Genomic DNA, 8,759 nt, shown 5'->3' with positions numbered 1-8,759 from the left:
TTATAAAATAAATAAAATTTAATTAAATTTATAGATATTTAAATTTAAATTTTTAATAAATATTTTTAAAAAAATCATTTACATTAAGATTTTCTGAAAATTTCTTAAGTATCACTAAAAAAAATATTATTAAAATTATAGATAATGGAATAAAAATATATTAACCCTTTTAATTTTTAAATATAGAAAAAAATATTTTTTTTATTTTTCGACATTTGAATCATTTAAAAAATTTAATAAATGAAAAATATTATTTTAATGAAAAAAAATTAAATTGTTTTAAGGAAAATATTTTTTAAAAAAAGAAAATTATCTTCCACATTTTGAAGATTTTATTATGATTTTTATATAAAAATTATTTATATATTTTATTTTTAAATTAAAATTAATAATAAAATGAATTATATTTACATATTTTTTAATGAAAAATATTTTTCAAATTGTAAAAAAAGCATAAATTATAACTTGTATCCATTCAAATTCCGCAAAAACTCTACATAAAGATTTTGTAGTGCACAGAATCTTTATCAAATAAAGTTAGTTATAAAAAGATAAAAACAGAATATTAGTAAAAAAAAGTCTTCATTCTTTTCCTCTGATAGATCATCAGAATTTTATCTGAATTTTTATCTGAATTCGAATCATACTGAGAAATTCATTAGAAATTATAAATTATAGAGGAAAAAATAAAACATTTCTTTTATCCCTTTCAGATGATTGAAAAATAAAAAAATAGTTAATACATTCAAGATAATTATATATTTATAAAATATCGTCTCAATTTATTTTATTTTATTATATTCAGAATGTGATACGATTCTAAAAGATGAACTGATATAGACCATTTTAATAATTTTTTTTAATAAAAATTTATTTTTTAATTTATTTTATTTATTCTATGATTGAAACGTCACACTACAATTTTGAATTAGAAGAGAGATTTCAAAAAATAGCATATTTCTATTTCTTATTTTTATAAAGAGAGTGATTTTTTTGATCGAATGATTTGAAAGATCTAAAATAAAAAATAATGATATTTGCTAGCAGAAACAACAATTTAGTGGAAACGGTCAATCAATATCTAATTAAATCTAATATAGGAAATACTTACATAAAAAATATATTGATTCAATTCTTTGTAATGAATAAATCCGATCGTAATTTTGAATATAGAATTTAAAAGAATCAAATGAAAAATAATACTCTAAATTATAGAATTATGATGAAATATATGATTAATCAATATTTATCGAATTTAAAATAAAGTCAGAAGAAATAATTCGATTCCCACATTTTTCTTTCTTGAATCCAGAGATCCATGAATTGGGATTTATAATAAAAATTTGGCATAACATTTAGAGTATTTAATTCTTGAGCATAAGAGCCGTTTAAATTACAAAATGCAAAAAAAAATTTAATAAGAATGTAAATATTTTCATTTTATTTCATTTTTTAATCAAATTTCTTATTTAGAAAGCTTATTTTTTAAGTTATAAAATTTTTATTTTCAAAGTAAATAAAATCATGGATGATTTTTTTAAAATTTCATTTGAATTTTTTTATTAAATAGAGAAATTAAATTTTGAATTTTTGGTTTAGAGAGTGTATAAAGAAATTAAATAATTTAACGTTAATTTGATTATTGGATCAAATTTTAAAGTCTAAAAAGGTTCTGAAAAAATTGATAAAAAAGTTATGAAAATTAAGTTAAATATTAGAAAATTAATCTAAACCACAATTAAAATAAAAATAATTAAATAAAATTTAAATCTATAATATTATTAAATAAAATTTTAATGCCGCAGTTAATATTGAGAAAAAAATGCATGTCTGGAAATATTAAAAATAAATTTTAAAATAAATTTAATAAGTTGTTGTTATAAAACTATTAAAATAATAAAATATTTTTTTCAAATTATTTCAATTTTTAAAGTTTTAAAATTTTAATTTTGACTCTCAAATCAGAGACTTAAATTTAAATGGAATCTGCTTTTTTTTTTTAATAATTTTTTTTATTTCCATCTGTTTGAGTAATTATATTTTTTTTTCTCCAAAATTATAAATCAGAGCAAAGTGATATTTACAACCCATACCCTGAGAAGCTTGACCCAGGAGTCTGTCTGAACTGAAAAGGTTGTTGTTAATTAACGTCGTATGTCTTTTTTCTTTTTCTTAGATAGCTACCCTGGCCTATACATATAAAATATTTTAATTCCCTTCCCATAAATTAATATTAGAGTAAATTATATTTTAATTTTAAAATAATTAATAAATTAATTTTATATTTTTAAAATTAAAATTTTAAAATTTTTATATAATTAATCTATCATTTAAGTGTTTTGAAATGTATTTTAAATATTATTTAAAAATAATTGAAATTATAAATATTTTTAAAAATTTTAAATTATAGTATTAAAATATTTTAATAAATAAATATTAAGAAAAAATATTAAAAATTAATTAAATAAAATATTATAAATAAAAGTTAATAAAAATTTAAGTATTTTTTTAAATAAAAAATTAATGATCAAAATGTTTAATTTATAATAGAAGAGAATAGAGAGAAATTTAAATGTAAAATTTTAAAAATATAGAGATTAATTTATTAATTATGTTAAAATTTAAGAATTTAAATACAATTTATCCATTTAAAAAAAATAAATATATTTTTACACTTTTAATTACAAAAATAAATAGAAAGAAATTTATTGATTAATTTTTTATTTTTAAAAAATATATTAAAATATTTAATATTTTAAAAGATCTATTAATTAATTTATTTGTTAATTTTACTATTAAATATTTTATTATTAAATTTTTATAATTTTGAAAATTTTATTAATTAATTTTTAAATTTTTAAAAATTTATTAAAATATTTTAAATTTTTTGATATGAATTTTTATAAATTAATTTTATTATTTTATAAAAATTTAAAATAATTAATAAAATTTAAAATATAATTAGTAATAAATGAAAGTGTTTTTTATTAATTTGTGTTTAATTATTATAAATTTTATAAATTTGAGTGTTTAATAAATTATAATTATAATTTTTATATTTAATAAATTAATTTCAAATAATATAAGGACTAAATATATATAATTAGCTATTAATAAATTAATGAAAAAACTACTATCTATAAAAAGAAAATAGCTTATAATTTAAGAAATGAAAAAAAAAATTGTCTTCATGGATGTGAGAAAATATTATTTATGATTTTTTTTTTATAGATATGCTCGTCCTTCTTTAGAAAATTAAAAAGAAGCCAAATGTTTCATGTACTTCAAAAATTCCATCAATAGTAACAATTTTGAAAAAGAAAAGAGGAAATTCATGCTTAAAACATACACATCTGAGATGGCTCCCACAAGTTACATTTCTAGATTTATTTTATTTTATTAAATTTAAATGTATAATCTCACAATTTTAAAAATAAATTATAATATTATTAAATAAAATAATTTTATTATATTTTACATTTCAAACTCATTTTTTTTATACCCACAACTCTAATAAAAATAACTAATAATTTGTTAGATAGAAAGCTTAAATAATTTTATTATAAAATATATAAATATTTTAATTAAATGATTTTGAAATAACAACCATTCAATAAATTTTTTTAAAATTTAGAAATTTGTATCTTGACCTATTATAAATCATAAAGGAATTTATTTATTACAATTTTTATATAAGAATAATTAGAAAAAAAGATAAAAAATAATAATTAAAAAAAATAAAACTAAGAAAATCAAGATAATAATATCCTTAATTTTTAAGAATTATATTTTTTTTAAAATATATTAAAAAGATAATAATATCCTTAATATAATTAAAGATAATAAATTAAAAGATTTTCTTTTTTAAATGGGAATCGGAGGTTTTATCACTGTTAATTTCAAATTAGTTTAAATTTCATTTGTCTCGATATTTCATCGATTAGTTTTCTATTTAAAGCTTTAGTTAACGAATCGGTCAAATTCATTTCTAATTTCACATAATCAATAGAAATAGTTTCATCTTTTAGCAGTCGATTAATAATATTATATCTCAGACGAATATATCTATTCTTATCATTAAAAGTTTTATTATTTATAAAGGTTATTACCGTTTGACAATCACAACGTATTGATACAGATAGTTTTTATTTCTAACGGAATATTTACTAAGAAATTTCTTACCCAATCAATTTTAATTTCAACTAATTCTAAAAAAATAAACTCTGACCAGCAAAGATGTTTAAAAGATAAATTTATAAATTTATTATATTTAATTAAAAAAATAAAATTTATAAAAAATAATCTTAATAAAATTTTTGTTATAAAATATAAATAACAACAAACCGTCATGCTAAATATTTTATTTTATTTTATTAAAAAAAAGATTGCTATAAAAATTCATTAAATATGAAAAGAGGTAGAAATTAACAAAAAATTAATAATAAAAGAAGTCGGAAAGAGTGAAGTGAGATGACAGAGAGAACCAGAGATGGAAGTGAAAGTGAGTAGGGACAAGACATCAGATATATAGATTTGGCCGGTGTAAGAGAAGCAACCTTTATGAGCTGTAAAAACACCGCTCATCCCCTAAAACGACACTGCTCTTCGCGGTTTTTTATCTTTATCTTGTCGTTTTGCTTGGACGTAACTGGATATTTTTTAATTATTATTATTCAGTTTTCTCGTCTCTATGGTATTTATTTGTACGTTGGTGAGATTTGCATGAAACAATCCTGCAGTAAATTAAATTATTTATTTATATAAACATATTTTATCAATGAATATTTATATATAAAAAAAAACTTCCTTTAGAAAAACATAATGTGTAGAAGTTGACAGAGATTACTAGTAACGAAGCAACAAAGAGTAGAAGACAAAATTTCCAAATATCCAAATGCCTATATATCAAAGAAATGATATTTCACAGTTATAGTTGGAGATTGAGATATAAATGATTATATCTGTGTTGGATTCTTATGCAAAATTCATTTACTTTGATTAGACTCCCATTTCTTATTTGTTTGTTGTTAACCCCCCATATCTCGATTCCTTCCACTTATATATAAAATAATCGAAAATTTAAAAATAAAAAATATTGCTTTTAATACTATTTTGATACTAATTTAAAATTGTTAAAAGGAGAAAAAAACATCCAATTTTATTTTTTAAAATAATATTATTACACGGTACAATTATAAATTTTGAGTGACTAATTTTTTATATAGGAGTTTCTATGGTAATACATGACTAATTAATAGGGGATTCACCGTAAATAGTAGCTTGACTCACTATTGTCGAGATAATGGTTTACTTCACGACATAATACATGCGGTTATTAATAGATAGAAAAATTATGGTATAGATTTTTGTAAATTAACTAAGATTTTATATCCATCAGGCGGTTATTGATAGATAAAAAAATTATGGTATGTATTTTTATATACTAATTAAGACTTTACATCTATCTGGTGGAGATCATATTCATTTTGGTATCATAGTAGATAAATTTGAAGGGAAAAAAGATGTTACTTTGAGTTTTGTTAATTTATTGCGTGTTGATTTTATTGAAAAGGATCGAAATCGTGGTATTTATTTCACTCAACATTGAGTCTCTCTATCAAGTGTTTTGCCTATAGTTTCAGGGGTATTCACATTTGGCATATATCAAGTAGCTCTAGAAACAGGTGTATAAACTCGCAACGAGGGACGTAATATTGCTTTTGAGAATAATGATATTATCTGTGAGGCTAGTAAATGGAGTCTTGAACTAGCTCCTACTTGTGAAATATGGAAGGAAATTAAATTTAAATTTGCAACCGTGGATATTTTGAATAAATAAAGTAAAACCACTAATTAATATTTATTCTTTTAATTGAATTGTAATTAAACTCGGCTCAATCATGGGTTGAATTTATTATTACAACTTCTTCTACTCAATTTATATATTGTCCTTTTCGTGATGAAATAAAAACTTATTACGTAATGGAATTTTAAAAAAATATATATTTTTTTCTCTAGAGAAAAGAAATATTATATTTTCAATATAAATTTGATATAATATGATAAATTCCAATTATACTTATATTAAAATTTATTCTAATAGAAAAAGAATTGAAAATGGGATTCTATCATAACCATATAGTAAAGCAATATCTAAATTTTTAAAAAGGAAAAAAGAAGAATCATTTTTTTTTTATACCCAAATGGACCAACTCTTTATTTTTATTAGTTAATAATTCTAGGAACCAGATTTATATAATTTCTCTAGGTAAAAATGAAATATTTAAATGATTTTTTATCAAATAACTATTCATCTAGTAAATAGCAAATAGGTAAAAGTGATTCAATTCAATTTTATCCTATGTGAAATTAGAATTATTAATTTTCTTTATATCCGATCGAAAAGATAAAAAGAAAATTAATAATTCACATGATTATTCTATTACATACTAACAAATCCTATATGCAGATTACGGAAATGGTCCTTATATAATTATAATTAATCCAACTTGAATTAAGTTGGATTTATTTAAATTTGGGTGTTAATGTAATGGTGGAATATTCAATAGTCACGTGACATTGTTGTCCTCAAAATCCCCAACTGGTTTTTTGTATTTTACTATAATTGTAATCAATGCATGACTTGATTATTAATCCATGCTACACCATCTTTTGTGGTGGAAATTTATCTAGGGTTATAGCATACTTAAAAACCCTAGTTAATTTCATTTACAGACACCAATTAATCACATATAATAATATTTATTTATAAATATTTTTGGACGTAAGTTGCATGTCTTATTATGATTAAGTTGCTATATTCACGTGCCAAAGTTGCCAAAAGTGCATAATAAGTCACCACCTTCTTGTTTTTGTCAACTTCCTCTCTTTTGAAGCATTACAGTCTGGCAAATTAATTAAACTACATAATTTTTTTTTTATTTTTCATTTTTTACGTGGAGATATTGTTATCTCATACTAACCATTCCTTCAATTTCAAGCAACTTTGACATTAATGCATTATCTCTAATCTCGCTATAACAAAAAAAAAAAAAATTAATTATAAAATTATCGAGCGTTCATGATGAAAAATCGTAATTATATTTTTTTTAATAAATAATAATCTAATATGACAGTTTTGATAATTTTTTTTATATTCATTGATTATTTTATAATCAATTTAATTATCTATAGAGAGAGACAAAGAAATATATTAACAATCAGTCACAATTGAATATATAGAGAATGAAGTCATGAGATAATGAGCAAGAACTATGGTGGCCTCAATGAAATAAAAAAAATATATTGAAAGGAGGATTTTGTAATTGGCCAAAAGCTTTAATAAGTTCATGTGGACAGAGATGTAATTAGAAGTGGTAGTTCAAACTGAAAAAATTGACCGAACTGAATTAATTTAAAATTTTAATTTGATTTTTTATTTATTTCAATTCAGTTCGATTTTTAATTTTAAAAATTTTAATTATTTTAATTCAGTTCGATTTTAATAAAAAAATCGAAAAAATCAAACTGAACCTATTACTGATAATAGTATATTATTGAAAATAATATATAGAGATTAGATCATATTAAAGTTAAAACATTCAAATTAAATTTTAAAATATTAAAAATAAAGGATAAAAAATAAAAAATTTATTAAAAATTCAAATTATTAAACTAAATCAAATCAAATCGGTTTGATTCGATTTAATTTGATTTTTATAAATATTAAAATTTCAATTTTTAATTTATTTGATTCGATTCAGTTTTGAATTGAACGGACTAAATGATCACCTCTGAGTATAACCTGTGATATAGATATTGAGATATATATGCAATTAAGGATATTTTAGGAGGATCAAATATGGAATTTGGCTCCTCTATCTATTATTTGGGTGACCTAGAGGAAGGAAACATGATAGGGGGAGGGAATGCGTAGATTTACTCTAAGGTATGACTTTTTAAAATAATTATATATTCTATTTGAAATGAAAATTATTAAAGAATAATATAATTTTAAAATGTTTTCATTTTCTCAATCTGCTAAATTGATCAATTGAGAAAATTTTAATTTCTTTTCTCATTATCTTCTTTTATAAAACTTTTCTTTACCCATTCAAACTCACTGTTAAAAGGTTTTTATGATGTTATTTAAAAAATTATTATTTATAATTTATATAATATATTACTTTTAATAACTGATAAAAATAATTTTTTATTACTATAGTAAATAATTATGAATTATTTTTACATAAAAAAAATCATCTTGTAGCATTAATAGAAATAATAAAATATTAACAATTAAATTCAATATAATAAATAATAGAAAATTTTTAACATATGAATTTATAAATCGTAGAATAGAAATACTGTAAAATAATTATTATATAGATATTTACATATAAATGTTATTAATTTTTTTGTTTTAGAATTATTATGGTTAAATATTTAATTTAAAATTATTTTTAATACCCGCTTAATTAGGAGATTTGTAATAACACTTTTCTTAACCGCAACTCAAAATAGATCCTAAGTATTTAGATCTATGGCCGGTTCTGTCTTAATTTGGTATATTTAAATCAGCCAAAATCCTTTGGTTTATTCTATAATAATTGTTGGAAACCAGATCATACGTCCTGACGTGCACTTCTAAACCAACAACTAACCATTGTTGAGGAACATGTCAAGTTGGAATCTAGTTAGAATCTTAACTCTTTATATTTATTTAAAATTTTTTAAAGATGGTTGAATAGTTAAATCTT

At 19.9% G+C, this 8,759-nt stretch overlaps 1 pseudogene; it reads left to right on the top strand.

Moving 5' to 3' along the window:
• The first annotated feature begins 4,470 nt into the window (after positions 1-4,470).
• LOC110629272 lies at positions 4,471-5,839 on the top strand (annotated as a pseudogene).
• The last annotated feature ends 2,920 nt before the right edge of the window (positions 5,840-8,759 follow it).

This window comes from Manihot esculenta, chromosome 13 (assembly GCF_001659605.2).
Source record: "Manihot esculenta cultivar AM560-2 chromosome 13, M.esculenta_v8, whole genome shotgun sequence".
Lineage (NCBI taxonomy): Eukaryota > Viridiplantae > Streptophyta > Magnoliopsida > Malpighiales > Euphorbiaceae > Manihot > Manihot esculenta.
The sequence above is the reverse complement of the archived record's forward strand: the minus strand, read 5'-3'. Positions and strand labels throughout refer to the sequence as shown.